The sequence below is a fragment of the Chionomys nivalis genome, chromosome 26, assembly GCF_950005125.1.
Source record: "Chionomys nivalis chromosome 26, mChiNiv1.1, whole genome shotgun sequence".
Classification (NCBI taxonomy): Eukaryota; Metazoa; Chordata; class Mammalia; order Rodentia; family Cricetidae; genus Chionomys; species Chionomys nivalis.
In genome coordinates this window covers 21,516,334-21,538,109 of record NC_080111.1, presented here as the reverse complement: position 1 = coordinate 21,538,109, position 21,776 = coordinate 21,516,334, and the positions used below count along the sequence as shown (strand labels likewise).

Below are 21,776 nucleotides of genomic sequence, written 5' to 3'. Positions count from 1 at the left end.
AGAAGTGACATCTCCAAGTTCCCTTGGTGTTTCCTGGAGATGTGGTTTGTACTGACTTCTGTCTCAGGCTTCTGTTTTACATCAGCAAACAAGCATTGGTCTACTACTGTGACATTGTAAGGCTCTGGCGACACAGCAGCAAGCAAACAAGTCTCTGCTCTTAGGCTCATAAAACATAAAAGCCGGGAAGACAGAGATAGGACAGGAATGCGGGTGATTTAACAGACAACAGCAAATAGCAATATGGCAAATGTTGGAAGATTTTAAAGATTTAAAAATATTTTCACTGATTGTTTTGAACTGGTTCTTCTTTAACTTTTGAAGATTGCCATTGTAGATGGACTTTCCTTTCGACTACCAGTTCGCTCTCAAATAATGACACAGACGCCACTTATTATTTATGAACATTTGGCCTATGGCTTAGAATTGTTCCAAACTAGCTTTTACAACTTAAACCAATTTTTATCAAAATATGCTTTAGCATGTGGCTTTTATCTTTCTTTGACTCTGTATGTCTTATCTTCCATGTCTTGTTGACATCTCCTCTATGTCTTGATTATCTCCTGCTTCTTTTTATCCCTGCTGGGAAGCCCTGCCTCTACCTCCTGCCCAGGTACTGCCTGTTTATTTCTTTATTAAACCAATCACAACAATATATCTTCTCACAGTATACAAATATCCCAATTTTTTTTGTCTAAATAAAAAGGGAAGGTTTTAACTCTAACATAGTAAAACTATTCAATAAGAACAATCATCAGGTAACAATTACATTCATAATGGCCAGTCCATTTGTATTTGGCATATTTGGAGAAAATCCTCTATTATCTATCTTATTTTAATAAATTTAAGATTTTATACCTAAACCATTTTCTGTCATAACTTGTATTATCATCCTAAAACTATTTTTTAGACCTAAAAAATATCTTCCTTGGTAAACAACTTAAGTTTTTATGTTCCTCAACCTTCTAAACTTTATATCTCTTATGTAAGTTTTTTTTCTGAATTTTCAGTCCCCAACAAAGACCTAAGAAGTATAAAATATTATCTGAGCACATAGGAAGTGTAGCACAAGCAATTTCTAAAACTAAAAAATTATGACAGAGACTTCTGACTGCCTGAACAGTCAACTAAAGGCTTCTCTATAATGTTAAAGAATCTCTCTTTGGCCTATAGTACTAGAATATCTGGCAGACTTTTTCTGAAGTGAATTTTGAAGGACAACAGTTTGTCAATCACTTTCTTTTGTGTTCTGCTTGTTCAGTTCACACAGCATTCTGTCAGAAGTCAAGGCAAGGGTAGTGTCTTCTTAGTGTGGCTAGCTTTGACACATTGAAAATAAACTCCATATAGAGTTTCTTTGCAGCCTATCATCATTTTTTAAAGTAAATTGGTACTGCCAAGAGCAGACCTTCCTCAATGTGATGAAAAGTCCTGTTATTAAAACATGTTAAGTGCCATAATCTGTAAATCTTTGAAGTGTTTGAAGATCGTCTATTTAAAATATATCTGCTTGACCTTGAAAACATACCTAACATGACTATAAGTTTGATTGTTAGACATAATTAACTACTAACATTTCTTTCTCTAGTAACCTAAATAGTTTTCCATTTCTAAACTTTTATATTATAGGTACAATACCTTAAACAAGGGTAGAAACACATATATAGTACATTGCAGCAAAATAACCTTAAATTTGTATTAATATACAAAAATCCATACCAATATAAAATATTTGAGACTAGTAGTTGCTTTTTAGTTTAAAAGTAGATTCAATATCTATCTATCCTTTTATTCTATCATTTCTATACTATATCCCCCCTTTTCCATTCAGAAAGAAATCCTTGAATTTAGTCTCCTTCGTTCAGCTTTTTTTCTGACCACTACCAATAACAACTTGTAACCAATCCCCCTAAATGACTAAAAACTCACATCCACCTCTTGGGAAAGTAAGCATAGTGTTTCTAGATTGCTTCCTGTTGTCTGGAAGTGTTGGCATTTTTAGGGGACCCTGAGAAAATTGGAATTAAGGTCAAGTCCTGGGAAAGCTAGCTATATCATTATTTGTTTATACTCTGTGTGATGGGAAAGTGTATAGCTTATCTGAACTCTTACTGGGCAGTCTGAGAGGCTGCACCACATCAGCTAGCAGCTTTCGTTGTTCTGGATGCAGAATTTTGAGGAAACTTTACAGCGGCCTTCTTAGAGGCTGAATTACTTGGGATATTTGCCTTTATCGGTGTTTGGTACTTTTCACTGAAAACACATACACTTTTACAGATAACATATATATCTGTATTAATGCAGGTATGGAATATGCAGTATGCACAAGTCAGTTAAAGATGATGTCTTGTTTTATGTTTTAGCAGGCAAAAGACATTTGTTAATTTTATGTTTGTTTGGACTGTATAAGCAAATCTATTTGCATAATAAGTCAAGAGGACTATGTATCCAACAAGAATTATCATGTTTCATCCAATCTCAGAGCTGTCCCCATGTCAAGGGATCAGCATATATATCACCTGTCTGTTATTCTTTCTTGGTTTCATTTTCATGTCTGTATCCAAGACCTTCAGGAGTTCTCCCCCAATCAAATCAGATCATTATAATTTTGAAGAGAAGTATAACTTTTTGTTTCCTGTGTAAACAAAGGCATAACCTCTCCCCAACTCAACGTATTTTCTAACTTCAATTTTGAAGTTAAGACATTCTTAAAACATACAGGTTGCTTTAATTTAGCAGTTTCTATAATTCAATGTCTCTCAGCAGCTATTTTTTTGTACATTAGCATTTAAAAAGTTCAAAGTCAACAAAGCACCATACAGGACCAGATGCCCTGTATATTTCCCAACCTTACATGACTTAGTCGTTTTATATTTCTTTACTGTTTCTCTAAAGGCTTTATTATATTTTGTATTTTTTCTATAACTGTCTATATCCATTATCCATTTTCTTTTCATTTAGTATGTAAGTGCCTTTTTAAAAACACTGTAATCTGTTCAGAGGTTTGGTCAGTCTGGATGTGGCTTTTATTGTGTGTGTGTGCATCAGCAACCTCCTCTGATCACATGAGTCAAATCTTAAACACTGGGCAACAGCCACATGACTCTATTTAGCATTGTTGCACTGGCAGCTGACTTTGCCTGCCTTGTTTCCATGACAGACTAGTCTCATGTCAGTGAGTACCAGCTCTGGAGCCACATTTATCTATCCCAGCTCTGGGAATTTGTTGTGTCTGGTTGAAGCAGGAGTGTGTACCCAGTGTCAGTTGCTTGAGTGCTTGGCTGTACAGCAAGACCTCTTAAAAGACCACTTGAGCTCCGAGGAAGTAGGCCTGAGCCAGGACCTCTGCAAGTCCGGCTGTGAGTCTGGGACTTCTGAAGGAGAAGGCAGGAACCAGAGACTTCCAAGAGTGCAGGTGTGAGTCTAGGACCTCCTAGGGAGTAGGCCTGAGCCAGGACCTGTGTGGGTCCAGGCTCACCCAAGTCTGGGACCTCCAAGAGAGTAGACCAGAGCCAGAGACCTTTGCGGGACCAACCCCCAATCCAGGGACCTCTGCATGAGTGAGGGACTCAGACCAGGGAAATTTACTGAAACAGGACAGAGCCAGCAAACTTCACAGGTCCAGGTACAAGGGAACAACCACTGAGGGAGTAGGCTAGAACCAGAGACCCCTGGAGGTCCTGGAACGAGTCTGGGACCTCCAAGGAAGTAGGCCTGAGCCAGGAGCTCTGAGGGTCCAGGCATGGCTCTGGGATCTCTGAGGGAGTAGGCAGGAAGCAGAGACTTCTGTGGGTCCCAGTGTGAGAATGGGACCACCAAGGGAATAAGCCTAAGTCAGGACCTCTGCCAGAATAGGCCCAAGGCAGCAACCTCAGCAGAAAGAGTGCCAAGCAAGCAATCTCTATGGATGCAGGCCCGAATGATCCCTGGTATTGCAGGGGAAACCCCAGGAGTACCGAGTGAGTGACCTACTAACAGGGAATGACCAATAGAGTGACTGGAACTGTTGCCCAGACTGTACCACGAGGAGCAACCATCTGAGCCTTGGATTCACTGGCACCTGGAAGATTAATCACCAGAGTCACAGATAGCCCCAATTACACCAATCAGAAGAAAAGATAGGTAGATAAGGTAAGAATACATGTAACACCACAAAGAGTAACACAACAACAGTTAAAAAAATTAGTGACCACACAACAGAAATACTTGAATGACCAATTATAAATGAAGCAGAAGAAAACGACTTAAAAATTACTTTAGAATCTTTGAGGCCTTTAAAGAGAAAATGGAAAATTCCATCAAAGAAATGGAGGAAAAGATAAACAAAAAATTGGAAGGCATTAACAAATTCCTTAAATAAAAAACAAGAAAAAGCAATCAAACATTTGAAAAAAACTATTCAAGACTTGAAAACTGAAACAGAGACAATAAAGAAAGCACAAGCTGAGGAAATTATAAAAACAGAAAGCATGAGAAAACAATCAGGAACCATAAATGCAAGCATAAGTAGCAGAATACAAGAGATGGAATAGAGAATCTCAAGTGCTGAAGATACAATAGAGGAAATAGACTCCTAAGTGAAAGAAAACATTAAATCTAACAAAAGCTTAACACAAAACATCCAGGAAATATGGGACACCATGAAAAGGCCAAACCTAAGACCAATAGGTATAGAAGAAAAAGAAGTTCAACTCAAAATCACAGAAAATATATTTAACAAAATCATTAAAGAAAACTTTTCCAAACTCAAGAAAGATATGCCTATGAAGATACAAGAAGCTAACAGATCACTAAATAGACTGGAGAAAAAAAAAAAAGACCTCTCACCACATAATAATCAAAACACTAAATATACAGAGTAAAGAAATAATATTAAGAGCTGCAAAATAAAAATGCCAAGTAACAAATAAAGACAGACCTATCAGAATTACACCTGCTTCTCAATGGAGACAATGAAAGCCAGAAGGTCCTGGTCAAGCGTTATGCAAACTCTAAGAGACCATGTATGTCACAGACTACTATACCCAGCAAAACTTTCAATCACCAAAGAAGAAGAAGAACAACAACAACAACAAAAATATTCCATGACAAGACCAGATTTAACCAATACCTAGCCACAAACCCAGCCCTACACAAAGTACTACAAGGAAAACTCCAACACAGGGAAGTTGGCTACATTCACAAAAACACAGAGAGTTGATGATTTGACAGAAGCAAATCCTAAAGAAGGGAAAAACACACAAAATAATATCACCAACAATGAAAACTAGATTAACAGGAGATAGCAATCAGTCCCTTAATATAAATGGACTCAAGTTACCTATAAAAAGACACAGGCTAACAGATTGGATACAAAAACAGAATCCATCTTTCTGCTGCAAACAAGAAACACACCTCAACCTCAAAAACAGACACTGCCTCAGAGGAAAGGATTGGGGAAAATTTTTCCAATCAAATGGACCTAAGAAACAAGTTGGTAGCTAGACTTCAAGCTAAAATCAATCAAAAGAGACAAAGAAGGACATATCATATTAGCCACAGGAAAATCCATCAAAAGGAAATCTCAATACTGAACATGTATGTCCTGAATACAAGGGCACCCTCATATGTAAAAGAAACTTCTGAAGCTTAAATCACACATTAAACCCCACACACTAATAGTGCAAGATTTCAAAAGTCTACTCTCATCACTGAACTGGTCTGTCAGACAGAAAATTAACAAAGAAATAAAGAAACTATGAGATGTTATGAATCAAATGGATTTAACAACATCAATAGAACAATCCATCTAAACATAAAAGAATATACCTTTTTCTCAGCACCTCATGGAACCTTCTCAAAAATTGACCACATACTATGTAACAAATCAAATCTCAACAGATACAAAAAAATGGAGTAACTCCATGTATCTTATCAGATGATTATGGCTTAAAACTAGAATCCAATAGCAAGACTAATTCCAGAAAGCCCACAAATACATGGAAACTAAACAACACTTACCTGAATTATCAATGGGTCAAGGAAGACATAAAGGGAAAAATTAAAGACTTCCTAAAATTCAATGAATATGACTACACAACATACCCAAATTTATGGGACACAATAAAAGCAGTGTTAAGAGGAAAGTTCATAGCACTAAATGCCTCCATTAAGAAGCTTCTGTAAAGCAAAGGATATGGTTAAAAAGACAAAATGACAGCCTACAGAATGGGAAAAGATCTTCACCAACCCCACATCAGACAGAGGTCTGATCTCCAAAATATACAGAGAACTCAAGAAACTGGCCATCAAAAGAACAAATAATCCAACAAAAAAATGGAGTACAGACCTAAACAGAGAACTCTCAACAGAGAAATCTAAAATGGCTGAAAGACACTTAAGGAAATGTTCAACATCCTTAGTCATCAGAGAAATGACATCAAGACAACTCTGAGATTCCATCTTACACCTGTCAGAATGGCCAAGATCAAAAACACTGATGACAACGTATGCTGGAGAGGATATGGGGTAAAGGGAACACTCCTGCATTGCTGGTGGGAGTGCAAACTGGTACAGCCCCTTTGGATGCCAGTGTAGTGATTTCTCAGGAAATTAGGAAACAGCTTTCCTCAAGACCCAGGAATACCACTTTTGGGTATATATCCAAAGGATGTCATGCCACAAGGATATGTGTTTAACTGTGTTCATAGCAGCATTGCTTGTCATAGCCAGAATCTGGAAACAATCTAAGTGCCCCTTGACCAAAGAATGGATAAGGAAAATATGGTACATTTACACAATGGAGTACTACACAACAGAAAAAAAAATGACATCTTGAAATTTTCAGGCAAATGGATGGAGCTAGAAAACATCATATTGAATGAAGTAACCCAGACCCCAGAAAAACAAATATCATATGCACTCATTCATAAGTGATTTTTAGACATAAAGAAAAAAAAAAACAGGCTACAAAACACAATCCCAGAGAACCTAGACAACAATGAGGACCCTAAGAGAGACATACATAGATCTAACCTACATGGGAAGTAGAAAAAGACAAGATCTCCTGAATAAATTGGGAGCATGGGGACCTTGTAAGAGGGTTGAAGGGGAGGGGAGAGGTAGGAATGGAAGCAGAGAAAATGTAGAGCTCAATAAAAATCAATAATATATATATATATAAAACAAAATAAATCTGTTTTTAAAAAAAGAATTGTGCAGAAACAAAAGGTCATATTCTTAATGGCCCCACTGGGAACAAAACTCAGAATTCTGAAGCCATGAAAAGCAGTAATGGTTCCTATTGTCACCCCAGATGCTATAGGATGTTATACACAAAAGATATTCAAGTCTTTTACATAGAGTCACTACCCAATGTTTTTATTGCTAGAAATGATGACTTTTGACAACTGAAAATGTATATTCTTTGTGTTTCAAAGGAAAAAATGAAGCAACTGAAAATTATGTCTTGGCCAGCATCATACAGTCATAGAAAGCCAGTACTAAAAATAAAACCTATGATTTCTTAAATGCAATTCTTTGGTCTTTTTATTTACTTATTCTGTAACTGAGATTATACTCATAAACCATATTACACAAAAATCTAATTAAAATGCTAAATGACTTTTATGCTTTATATAACAAAATTAAACAGTTAACACAAATATTCAAAATATTTTCTAAGGAAAGAAATGAATAGAAGGAATCTATCTTACAGAGTGATATCTTGACCAAGTTCTAGAAAGTTCACATCTTGCAAATCTATTTATTACTTCATTTACTTTAGATAGGGCTCAATATGTGTATGGTCTTTGTTGATCTTGAACTTAAGATCCTTTTACCTCAGCCTCTTAAGAGCTAGGATTACAGGTGTAGAACACTATGCTTGCCTCTCAGAGTCTTAGAGACCGAATCATTAATGGAGATGTTGGGAGGTCGGAGCTTTATGCAATCACTAGCTAATAAGAAATTTCTGCCCTTATGAGTGTATTAGTAGAATGCTGATCTTATAAAGAACTAGTCCTCTCTCTCTCTCTCCCTCCCTCTTCCTCTTTCCATCACTCTTTCTCTTCTTCTCTCATCCCTCGTTATCCCTTTGGATGACTTCTGCCATGTTGTAACATACAATGAAAGGTTCTTACCAGATGGAGCGCCTTAATCTTCGTCAACCCTATGTGGAGAGCCAACCCAGGTGCAGTTTTAGGAGACTTCACGTTAGGAGCAAGCCAATTCTCATCTATGTTTGGTTCTCTTCTTAGCTCAGTTTTTCATCTGTTTTCCTCTCTGACTGAGGAGGCGAACCTGGAAGACTGATTATCACCTTCACAGAAGTCTAGCTGAAATAAAGAGCGCAGAACATGATAGAGCCCAAGCTAAGTAGAAGAAACAGAGAAGAGTAATGAACACAGGTCCCTCCTCTCTGGTTCCCAGGGAACTCATCCTGTTTGGTTAATTAACTTAGAAAGCTGCAGGAGCACCTGACTGATGGGGAGAGATTATTTTGTACTTTAAAAGAGCTTTCGAAACTGGTTGACTGTGAAAGTTTAGATGATTTGTTTTTAATAGAACCATTTGAAACTCAGGATCTTCTTTTCACACATGTAAGGTTATATATTAGGAGTAAAGATCTGAAATGGTACTTACCTATTATGATGTCATGCACTTGCTTTACATATTCCTCATCCACCTTAGAGCCCAATCTGAACCTTCACGTCAGTCTCTAGGCACACCATAATTTCACATGCCAAAAAAATCAAATCTTCCTTTTTCTAATGATACCATTGAACTGTAGTATCTATCTATCTATCTATCTATCTATCTATCTATCTATCTATCTATCATCTATCTATCTATCTATCTATCTATCTATCTATCTATCATCTATCTATCTATCCATCCATCTATCCATCATATATATATATGTATTTATCTATCTATTATCAATCATCCATCCATCCATCCATCCCCCTCTTTATCTCTCCATAAAATTAGGTATCCTGACAATCTGAAGTCTGACCATGTCATTCTGTTATCCACAATACAGAGTCACATTATCTTGAGTGTTTTGTTGCATTGTCGTTGCTCCTGACTTAGTGAGTGAAATGCTGTTTTCATTACTATCCTAACAATGTGAACTTCATGTTAGCCAGCTACATTTTTAAATCCCTCTATTTATTATGCCTCGAATTAGAGATTTGGGAGCTCAAAATCTTATGAAGTTGCCTTAGAAAGATTGCTTTCTACATATCTTTCTACCTAGTACTTCATTCTAATAGTTTATTCCAAACCTGGACCAGAGGTTTCTTCCTCTAATTGAAGTTTGCTTGATTATGTCTTATTTCCCAGTGTGTATTGTCTTTGGAAATCACCAACACCAGGAGGTGGGGGATAAAGCCCCACAGTCTTGGCCTTATTTAATTCTTTTCCTACTGCCCATTATTAGCTCAACTCTCCTATGCTCTTCCTAATTAAACTTGGGAAACAACCATTCTTATTCTTGTTTGCCTCCTCACTTGGTTGAAAACCTCTTTAATTCTCTCATTGCCTTGGTATTCTAAAAGGCAATTGTCCAAGTTGCTTCTCCCCAACCCTGATCCCTGCTGTAAGAGCGGTCTCTTTAAAGAGCATGTGGAATGAAGTCTCCAGTTCTGCAATCCTGGGGCTCATCATCAGCCTGCCTGCAGGGTAGAATCTTAGTGACTCCAGATCTCACACCCGACCTTTGTTTCTTACTTCACATTGGGGGCTGGAGATAAGAGTCTTCCACTTCCTTGAGAGAACTTGGATAGCTTCGCCTGATGTTTCTTCTGATCTGTGCCTTTGATTATTTTTTTTTTGCCTCACATAACTTTCCCAGTAATTCTGTCTTCCTGAAAACAGTCTGCCTACCATCTCCTCCACTCGCTGCTTAATCCAACTTGGGTTTTCATCCTGATCCTCGGCATAGCTTTCCCTTGGCCTTTACCCCAGCCAGCTGTCTGACTGGGTCTGAACTTTCACGGACAGGATTAACAACCCTCTGAAGGCAGACCATTGCCTACAGCTGAAGTCCTATCGCCATAGAAGTAAGTTCTTTAAAGATATCTATAGAAAAACAGATGAAGCAAACTTAATCCGCTCTCTGGTTGATACTTGATTTCCTCACTTTGTGCTTGGACACTGTTGGTACAAGCTGCACTTGCAGCTCCAGCTTTTGCTTCCTCGTTTGCTGAAAATGCTCACTAACTGCAAGGAAAGTGTCACCGGTAAACAACAGGTCCTGATACCTTAACCTCTTCTTCCAGAATGGAAAGCTCAGGACGATGCACAGATAAATGACTTTAAAATAGTTAGCTTACGATTAATGAGGCTGTAGCTGGAATTGACATCACATATGTGTTAATGAAATCCACATATACTTTTGTTAGCTTTTACTATTTGCAAAGTTTCGTGTTTATATATTAAACATTTTGCTTAGTGATAGAAAAGAAAACTTCATATACATGGACCTTATCCATGTGAAACAGATTTAGCTGTTAGTGACAAGAATTTCAGAACAGTAATTTTTACTGCATTCTTATTTAATAGGAATTTGGAAGAGGCCATCCAGAGTGGGCATATATTAATTCTAGGAACCACAGGGACTTTGATCCTACTTTGTCAGGAGACTACTGTAAGCAGTCTGCTCTACTACATCCTCAAAATGACTTTACGGGTTTCCATTATAAGCCTGTGTTTCCAGAAAGCTAGGAAAGTTCAATACTGCCACATCTCTCCTCCTGTCTTCATGTTCTATTGTCCTCATTCGATGATAGTCTCAACTTCATTTACACACACACACACCCACATAACACACACACACGATGTGATGGTGCACTGAAAAATTCCAGAAAAAGAGCTGGAACTGGTCTTGTAAAAAAAACTAAAACTGCTGCAAAACTTAGATGTGGAAATCAAAAAAAAGAATAAAGAAAAAGAGATGGAGTTTATAGAGGAAGAAAGCTTGAAATAATACTTTTTATGTGTTTCCTTACAGTGATTTCAATTTACATTAACACTTTACATATTACATTAACATTTTACACTTATAAACTACCACTTAAAAAGGCACAATTTAGAATAATATCACTAAATCATATTGCTCTTCATTTATAAGAATTATAGAAATGTTCTCCACAGATTCCGTATATTCATGAAGAGTTTTTGTTTCCAATGGCCAGGCTCTTTTCTTAAATGTTATTTCTTTATTGATTCTTTGGGAATTTCACATCAAGTACACCAATTTTCCTCATTTCCCAGTACCCCCAATATCTGGCCTGACCCATGCCAGTGTCCCTCCCATAAATGCAAAAACAAATAAATAAATGAATAAAATCAAGCCAAACCTACAAAACACATCACCTCATTCTGCCATCTTTCTGGTCTGAGTTGAGGTCTTTGGCCTCCCCATCTCCTGGTTCTCTGTGTTTTTTACCTTGCGGTCTCCGTGTGTTCAGGGTTGCACCCTGCAGTGTCTCACCTCCTGCTTTCCCCAGTGAAGGGTGTTACACCTTGTGGTATTGCACCTCGGAGCTGTGGCACGGCACATAGCAGTGCAGCCACAACATCACAGTGCAGCACTCTGCGGTGTGACACTCTGCAGTGCGACAATGCCAGTGCAGCACCGGCGGAGCGTCATTGGTGGTGCGGCACCCGTGGCCCTGCACGCTCTCTTTATTTTTTTTCTTTGATATTTATTGAGTTCTACATTTTTCTCTGCTCCCCTCCCTGCCTCTCCCCTCCCTTTAACCCTCTCCCCAACATCCCCATGCTCCCAATTTACTCAGGAGATCTTGTCTTTTTCTACTGTCTACTTCCCATGTTGATTAGATCTATGTAAGTCTCTCTTAGTGTCCTCATTGTGGTCTAAGTTCTCTGGAATTGTGGTTTGTAGGCTGGCTTTCTTTGCTTCGTAGTGCCATGCGGCGCTGGTGGAGCAGCACTCGCGGTGCTGAGTGGAAGGCGCCGCAAGTGCGGCATTCGCGATGCAGTGCGGCATTCGCGGTACAGAGCGGCACTCCCGGGCTGCGGCGCGGCACTCCCGGCATGGACCTCATGGTGTGCCCTTTTGTTCGAATCAGCTTTACTAGCAAATGTTCATTGCAATGAATCATTGACTGACCTCTGGTTTCTGGTACACCATCATCACTGGATCCTCACCAAAACTCCTCTCCAATACCCGTGCTCGTCACAGTCATGGAGATCCCATGGTTACCATTTTACAGGACCGGTCCCCTTATGAGCTCCAGTAGCACACACAAGGGAAGATGTTAGGGAAAGTCAACCCAATGCCCTGGATGTGGACCTGGGTGGCAGCTGAACGGGTCAGTTGGAGCCACTGGGGCTGCCACCCTAAAGAGGGGGGTGGAGCCAGCTCTCCCAACCATCAGTTCTCCCAGGCCATGGGGAGGGGGTGGTGTCATCTTTCTATAGTGGGAGACAGGCAGCTCTCTGGGATGTCTGGTCAGCTCTTTTGATGGGGTATCTAATGAGGGGCAGGGCCAGCTTTCCCAGAGTCAGGAAAGGGCAGGGTCAGCTCAGGCATGGCCCTGTGATTTCAACAGGCATGGTTCCTATGATGGCCTATGGTAACAGCAGCCATAGACATCAACCCAGACCCCAACTGGAGCAGAATCAGGGACTCAAGTCCTTCTCAGTGATAAGAGCCTCACTTTTTACTACAGTCTCTGAATTTATATATGTGTCAGCAGAGGGCAGCCTCCTGGTGTTGATTTTCTTTCTACCTAAGTAGGTTCTCAGGATGGAACTCCTGCCTTAGGCTTAGGGGCAAATGTTTGTATCCATTGAGATATCTTTTTTAATTGATTTTTATTGAGCTCCTCATTTTTCTCTGCTCCCCTCCCTACCTCTCCCCTCCCCTTTAACCCTCTCCCAACGTCCCCATGCTCCCAATTTACTCAGGAGATCTTGTCTTTTTCTACTACCCATGAGGATTAGATCCACATATGTCTCTCTTAGGGTCCTCATTGTTGTCTAGGTTCTCTGGATTGTGATTTGTGGGCAGGTTTTCTTTGCTTTATGTTTAAAAACACTTATGAGTGAGTACATGTGATGATTGTCTTTCTGGGTCTGGGTTACTGTTGTAGAGAGGGGCTGCTTGTTCATCCCACAGCCCGGCTAGACTTAGCCCCAAAATAACCACACAAAAATTGTATTAGTTGACACACTGCTTGGCCCATTAGTTCTAGCCTCTTATTGGCTAACTCTCACATCTTGATTTCTATTCACCTGTATATCACCTTGTGGCAGTGGCTTACCGGGAAAGGTTCAGCATGTCTGACTCTAGCGGCTCCATGGTGGATTTCTCTCACTCTGCTTTCTTTCTCCCAGCATTCAGTTCTGTTCCCTCCTCCCCCCCGCCTACCAAAGTTCTGCCCTATCAAAAGGTCAAGGTAGTTTCTTTATTCATTAACCAATGAAAGCAACACATAAACAGAAGGACCTCCTACACCAGGTTACCTCACTCAAAATGATGTTTTCTAGTACCATCCATTTGCCTGAAAATTTCAAGATGTCATTATTTTTTTCTGCTGTGTAGTACTCCATTGTGTAATATACCACATTTTCCTTATCCGTTCTTCTGTCAAAGGGCATTTAGGTTGTTTCCCGGTTCTGGCTGTGACAAACAATGCTGCTATGAACATAGTTGAGCACATGTCCTTATGGCACAGTGGAGCATCCTTTGGATATATACCCCAAAGTGGTATTACTGGGTCTTGAGGAAGGTTGTTTCCTAATTTTCTGAGAAATCGCCATACTGACATCCAAAAGGGCTGTACCAGCTTGCATTCCCACTGGCAATGCAGGACTGTTGCATAAGCTGTCATCAGTGTTTTCTTATCTTTTATACTTTGTTTCTGTTTATTTATATTATCTATTTGTTGAGATGTCAATCTCCCATTTTCACACACACACATACACACACACTTACCCATTTGAACATACATAAAGTAAAATAATCATAAGTGATAACTCCAGTTTTATGTTTCGTATACTTCTTATAATCAAGTTTAAATGTTACCATTTCAAATATATTTAAGCTTAACTGAAACTACTTTTTCACTGATACTATCAGATCAGCCAGAGAGAAGAAATCTCCTCTGACTTTACTCAAGAGAAAAAAAATATTCACTGGGTGAAAGCTAAGGCCGTGGCCATGCTTTGAAGATATTTGCACAGAACCAACTGTCTTAGCAGCAAGCTGTTCATTCTAATCTCTATCAGCACACTGCAGTTTCTGCAGTGGCCTTGCAGCAAAGTCTTCTATTCTGGTTTTTTTTCACACAGTACAGGGCGCTTTTCTCTGCTTTACTTCTAAGCATGTCTTAGTATTTATGTGTGTCCCACTACCTCTGGAAATGGTTTCTTTCTTCTCATGTCTACATATAATAGCTATGTTATGTATGTGGTACAGAAAGAAGTAAGCTTTTGTATTAAAAATGCTAGGATGGATCTAAGAGGTACAGAACTTTGCTAGCTTATTCAGAAATCTAGGTTTGCTATCCCTACTCCATGTCATAAAAAATGAGAAAAGACAAACATAAACACTGTGATATTCATGCTATGTAGCACTATGGCTCCCCATTTTGATTGATGTATTTCCAAGACACGCAAAAACTCTAACATGCCTTTCAACCAGCCATAGCACACAATAAGCTTTAAGATTCTATGAACTGAAAAATAAAATATTTTACATATGAGACTAAAATTAAAATGCAGAGACAAAAACACTAAAGGAAAAAATATTAATTCTTGAATTGTCCTGCCACTTATCAGCAATTCTGAATTAGGCCAGGGTGTGTCAAGAAGGGAATTTATTTAAAGTGTTACTATTTTGGAGAGGACAAGCAAAAACTCTAACTTCTGTAAACTATGGAAGCAAGTCCAGAAGAAAAGTATTCAAATATGTTTACCATAACACATTTATAAGGCACAAACAGAGAAAAATAGATTAAGTATCCAACTTCAGAGTGATTTAATAAATGGTAAAAAAAATAAATTTTGTTCTATAAAAATATTTTATACTGCAGAGGTTACATGTGGAACTATTTGGTATATTGTATATAAATGTATAAATATATAACATATGTTTAAAACACAACAGGAAAAGTGAACACGAAAACTTCTAGGTGGCAAGAAACCAACACCGAATCTATAGCCACAGGACACAGGGAAAAGAGGATTTGAAATCACTCTTGCTGTGCAGCATAAATACCACCATATGATGTGGGCAAAAGCATACTTAGTGTAGAAACACAGAGAACCTCTAAGGTTTGTTAGAAAAAAATTTAAGGTCTCTTGTAGAAAAATAGGATTTAACTGAGAGAGAATAGAAATCAATCATGACGTATTGGGCTAGCAGAAAATTTAAATTTGTGTTTTTCCAAATTTTTCCCCTCAGCTGTGGGATTATCTAAGCAGAAAATATAATATAGACAAATACAGCTCTCATGACTTTTTTAAAAACAGGATATGTGAGATCTCACACACAGGAAGAATTGTTTCTCCCTCAATACTGCAACGCTTCTTTGCACAATCCAGACAGAGACACTGTATGACTCCATGTTAATCCATTTCATAATCACAAACATTCAATTTATCATTTAAACAAGGCGCAAAATTTCTCTCCCATTTTTGAGTCTTAAAAATAAATCCCCTGGAGCTGTAGATGCAATATTGTGTTTAATTGGATGCCATCCATCAGCACAGCTCCGGAACCCCTTGGCTCCTAATGCTGTGTGGAACAAAGGGAGACATTTATCTTCATCTACGTAACATTGAGCCGCACAGATTGCCTGTGCTGTGCATGGACAGCAGCAGAGACAGAGACAGGAAGCATAAGTGAGGAGAGGCAAGGTTCCACCTGATTCTTCAGTTACCCTCATGGACCTCCTCAAGGCTGACTTTGTCTTCATTAAGACAAAGCCACCACTTTTGCCTTGCATTTATGCCTGCTAATGTCCTGTGTATACGGGTTTTTACTGTTAGCTAGGGCTGTGTTTTGTGTTTATCAACATAAGACAAATGCATATCTTGGGAAGAGGTGTGCATGTATGTACTAGCATTTTGCACTTACAATAAAAGTGTGATACATGTTCATGACAATGAAAACTGCAGAGAACACGGAGCACCTGAAAGTTCTGATCATCACAGAAATAATCTAACAGTTTGTATCTAGCTTTGACATAGTGTTCTATGATGTAATAATTGCTATTTTCTTCTCTAAACATGATGGGCCCCCACACACAGTGCTGCAGGTTTTTCAGATTCCTAACAGCAGGTCGAGACATTTATAGACTGTTTCATCCCTTCTATCTGAAAGAGTTATAAAGGATCACTGGCTAGAGAGACGACATCACCGTCAATGTTTTTATTTTCTGCAGATTGGTTTAGCATTCCTTATTATTGCCCCAGGGAAAAAAATCATTTCTTAATTCTTAAGACTTTCTTATGACAATTTGAAACTAAATATTCTTTCTTTTTTTTTTTATAAAAAAGCAAACATCCACTCCTTCATTTATTTGCAGTTAAACACTGAAGGAAAAAGAAATTAACCACTGTTCTTATTGTGTACTAAATTTTATATATAAATTATATATATAAAGTACAAATTTTTTAATAATTCATCAGTAATAAAATAGTTCTTGAATACCTCTCATGTGCTCCGTGTCAAAGTCATCCAGCTGTTATGAAAACTTATATATTCTGAAAATTTCACAAAAAAGAAGGGAAAAATTATTTCCAAGGATTGAAAACTAAGAGCAATATCAAATCATGAAGAATTTGAATATGCTTGTGTATATAGAGCTTTTTGGTGTATATATAACTTTTGGACCATGCCCTTTATTAGGCATAATACTTGCTTCTTATTGGCCAGCACTTTGTCTTTCTGAATAGACAATCTAATCAAGCATGGAACAACTTCCAGTTCTCTAAGCAGTTAAGTCCTAAATCCCCAACAGTGTTTAGAAACTGTGCGACTCACGTGCCTGCTAGGCTCCACTGTCATCATGCAGAAGCAATTTTCATTCCTTAAACATGACAGACTTTCACAACTCTGCATACACTTTCTCAAATGCCACTCTTCCTCCCTCCCCCACATGAGGAGCTGGTATTAATATGTTACATCTAATTAAATTGTCATCGCCTTTGGGAATCTCTTCTAGACCTCAAGAGAGCAAAACCATTTTCTTCTGGGATCCACAAGAGCCATTTGAACATTCCTTTATCATTTTACATATCATCACATGATGTAATCATACCTGTTTGCACTACGATACAAACGCCTGGGAAGTAAGATTTATAGTTGAGGCTTCTGCTTGTCTTTGCCAATCATTTGGTTTGTTCTGCAAATAGTCAGTAACCAAAATAGGATAGATGAATTGATACAGTACCTGGAGGCTAGTTTCTGACTCAGCGGAGTAAGAAGTAGCTGTCTCTAGAAACAGAACAGTGATTGGCTTTGATCTAAATGCATCTTCATCTTTATGGAAAGGAGTTTGCATGGGTAATACCAACTACTAAGCTCTATCTACTAACTGCCTTTTTTGAATCTCAGAGTTATTTCTGGGGAAAAAAAAGTGGCATTACGGGATAGTGTCTCTTTCTACCAAAGAACAATTTAGAAACTCAACATACATGGACAGAGTTTACCATAAACTTAGCTTGAAATGAAGCATGGTGTTTTGTTGTGTTCAAATAGACCCAGACAAAAGTCTCAGGGCTTTTAAAGGATCCAGAGCCTGCTATAGCTTCATGTATCTATGCTAGCTCCATTTATCCCTCCATAAATCTGACATTAAAAACCTCATGTCTCTCTTACTGGATTTTTCTGTTGTTTAAGCTGTTTTTGGTTCAAACTATTTTCCTTTATGGTTTTTGAAACAGAATCTCTCCAAAAGGAGAAATCAGAAATCCATTTTAGAAACCGCCCAGATTTGCAAGTTGTTTTTCTTAATTCTACTGGTGTGCACACAGTTACATTGTCACGAAATTCCTTTCAAATGACACAGCTCCTATACGTAGAAACTTAATACTTGATTAAAAATAAGATTATGTTTAAGTGAGAAAAATTTAACTTCATTATTAACTGATTAGTATGCTGTTTAAACTTCATATGTTGAGTTACTCCATAATGTAATAGAAACTCACTGCTGCATGTAAGCATAGTGTGGGCTTTCTTTCAACAGTAAATGGACCAACATGAATGCATAAACCGTGCAAACAAATAGAACTAGCTGGAAATGTAATCCTTTTAACATAATCAGGCCTGGACTAGAGTTGCCCAACGAAAGATTACTCATTCACTGATTTGTAACTTTAGACGATAAGTTGGGCAGAATCACTTTTTCCTTTCTTAATTTTATACCTGATGGTGCTAAACCCATTCCTAGTGTTTCTTCCAGCTTGATCTAGTTTTTAATCTGCCAGATAGTCAAAATCTATTACAACTAAAATAGCCAGTCAATAGAGTGAGTATTGTTTAAAGGGAGCCTGTCTTGGCTAGTTCTTTTGTTTCTACTTTGTGGACACCAACAGATCTCTCTCTCTCTCTCTCTCTCTCTCTCTCTCTCTCTCTCTCTCTCTCTCTCTCTCTCTCTCTCTCTCTCTCTCTCTCCAGTAGAATCTGTTTCTCCCACGTCTGGAGCTATGCTGATGCTACTTCCTCATAAAACGCTGCTGCTTCTCTACTCTGTCTTGTGAGTAATTTAATTCAGATCACTGTCATAATGCAAAGGTTCAATGAAACCTGATCTGGTCCACAATGTCGCAAATTTCTGGTTACTCCTATCAATTTTTGATTGTCATTTATTTCTCCACGCCAGCTTGACTAAAAATACAGTTTATTTGGGGATCACATCCCTTTTTTCAATCTATAATTGGTTCCACGAAGGGAGAGAAGAGTGTGCACAATTCTACAAGCAGTACTTGCAATAGAGTCAACACTCAGCTTGTACTTACCAGGCTACTGACAAAAACAAACAGACAGATGGGGGATGTCCGCACCATACGTTAAAAGTCACTTTGAACATAGTTCTCTCTTGGAATCTGTAATAGTGCCTCAGTTTTTAAACCTTAATTTGCTTCTGTTCTGTAAAGAATAATCCCAGCAGGAAATTCATGTGCTGACTAGAGAAAGAAGTTAGTTTTGTTTCATAGTTAATTGAAAAAGGATGTGATTATTTTTCTTTCCCTTGACTTATGATATAAAACTCTATGAAAATTCTATTGCAAAATTAACGTTATCTTAGTCCAATAATGTTGAAGCTTAATTTATTCCACCCATCTCCGTCTTTAAATGACAAGCCCCATGCAGCACCTCATCTCGTGAGCTACAGAATTTGCTGCCATTAAGGCTCGAACAATGGCCAGGGCCAGCAGACCGGAGACAGTGCTGTGCTTTCCTGTGTCACATCCGAATCAAGCTGTTAAAATCTGCCTGATCACAGACCACACAGTCTTCCATGCCTACACAATTCAGGAAAATGTTTCTCTTTTCTCGGTAGTCATGCATTTGTTTATGCAAACGAAGAATCTAGACTCATCTTTAAAAATGCCAATCATATATTATCTTTCAGGAAGCTTCTCTACAATAACGATTCTCTGCAGTGAATCATGCTGTTGAATAAAGCATGCCACAATGCTATCCTAGACGCAAGAGATGGCAAGATGCTCACCTCTTGGAAGGAAATTTTCAGAACTCATGGGAAGCATCAAGCCAAGAACTGGGGTTATTTTCATAGTCAGATTACTAGAACAAGAACTGAATTTAGATACTGGAACTGAAGACTTAATACAGAGATACGGTTTTATTGGAAATCAATCTCTCTTCTTTCCTTATTTATAATCTGTACATTCTGAATTGACCATTCCTGCAGACTAGTGTGAATGTTTAAGTGGCACTCCACTTTCAACGAACGTAAACTCTTCTTAGCAGTGATACCTATAAAAAATGAGAATAATCTTAATTTGATCTTAATTCATCTCTTCCAGGGATATATATATATATATATATATATATATATATATATATATATTTCAATGTTATCAGAGGCTGATAACATTATAATTTGATAGATAACCATCTTAGTTCATTTTCCATTTCTGTAACAGAATGCCCAAAGCTTGGTAATTTATAAAGAAAACAGACTTATTTAATACACGGTTCTGTAGGCTAGAAGACTATGATCAAGTGACCTCATACATTGCCTTCAATACACAACAGAAATGCAGGAAAGCAAGGGACCCTGTGAAGGAGAGGAGGAGACAAGGAGATAGAAACTTTCCAACAACACAGTCTTGGAAGAGCAAACCCATTCCCATGAGTTCTAATCCAGTTTCCTGAGGAATACATGAATCCCTCTCAAATGCAACACTTTCCAATAATGCCCCCTTAGCAACCAACTGTAAAATGTGCTTTGGTGAGAACAGGTAACATCAAAGCCAGAGCAGCAAGGCAGCCCACATATGACGCCCTTGTTTCAAGAAGGGTAAAGCAATGTAAACATGGCAAACGTGATCTTTTACTAGATGTGGAAGGAGCCTGACGGGAAGGGAAAAGCAACACACACGGGCTTCAGCTAGATCCGTTCCTTCAGTTTTCTCGTATGATCACTGCAGTTATTCCAAATAACAGAGCTCATCATAACATCTACTAGCTAAAAGCCTTCAGCATTCCCTCGTGGGCAGCAGTTAAACATAAGGGAGTAAAACACACACACACACGACTCTTCTCAGTATGTTACATATATATATGAATCTTTCTTTCAAGGTTTTATTCTATCCCTCTTTTCCTTGATTATTCGAAGTAAACCATGTATTTTGACCATAATGAACTATTTTTATGATGTAGATGTCCATGCCAATTTCCCCCAAAAGCTTCAGTGGTGTTTTCTGTATTAATCCAGCTTAATCTGTCTGCCTTGTTGCTAGTTAATAGATCTTTCTAATAACTAATGGCAGGCGGTGAAGTCATACTGTATATCACTCCCAAGCCCTAGCATCTTATGATTAAGTACCCTTCATCAAGCCCTTTAACCTAACGCCTTTTCCGTCTACAGAGAGTGATCCTTGGCTCCTGGCTGCTCTTCAGGAGTCCTGGAGTCCTGTGTGAAATCCTCGCTTTTTTTGGGGGGGGGGGGGATTTTCGAGACAGTGTTTCTCCTTAGCTTTTTGGTTCCTGTCCTGGAACTAGCTCTTGTAGACCAGGCTGGCCTCGAACTCACAGAGATCTGCCTGCCTCTGCCTCCCAAGTGCTGGGATTAAAGGCGTGCGCCACCACCGCCCAGTGTGAAATCCTTGCTTTAAGACACCCGGCTCTCTCCATCTTTTCTGGACCCATTCCTCCCCCATGGCCCCGAACTGCTGCGTGTATTCACCTCACCTGCATCTTGCTATCGTCCCCTCTGAGCTCCTCCTTCTGTCCTTTAACCATCTGTGGGCACCATGCCTATACAGTGTTTGCACAACAGAATTTCCTCCTTTCTTCCTTTTTAAGCTGAGAAACTAATTTTGAATGTTGTTGTTGCAGAGAAATGGTAACATTTTTGAGTATGACATACTGGTTATATGTTGAACTGTCAAGCAATTGCTAATTATGCAAAATTTTACAACAATTTTAAAAATATTTTTCATGTCTTAAACAAACAAAAACAAAAATCACTATTTCAACCCTGAACAGTAGAATAATGGTGACTGAACATTTTAAAGTCATGAGTCTTTATCCCAAGTTCCTAAAACACCCAAGTCTAGTGAAGTAG

The 21,776-nt window shown here is 38.5% G+C and overlaps 1 pseudogene; it reads right to left on the bottom strand.

Moving 5' to 3' along the window:
* Window positions 1-21,776, bottom strand: part of LOC130866773 (G2/mitotic-specific cyclin-B1-like) — a 44,034-nt pseudogene that overhangs the window by 13,847 nt on the left and 8,411 nt on the right.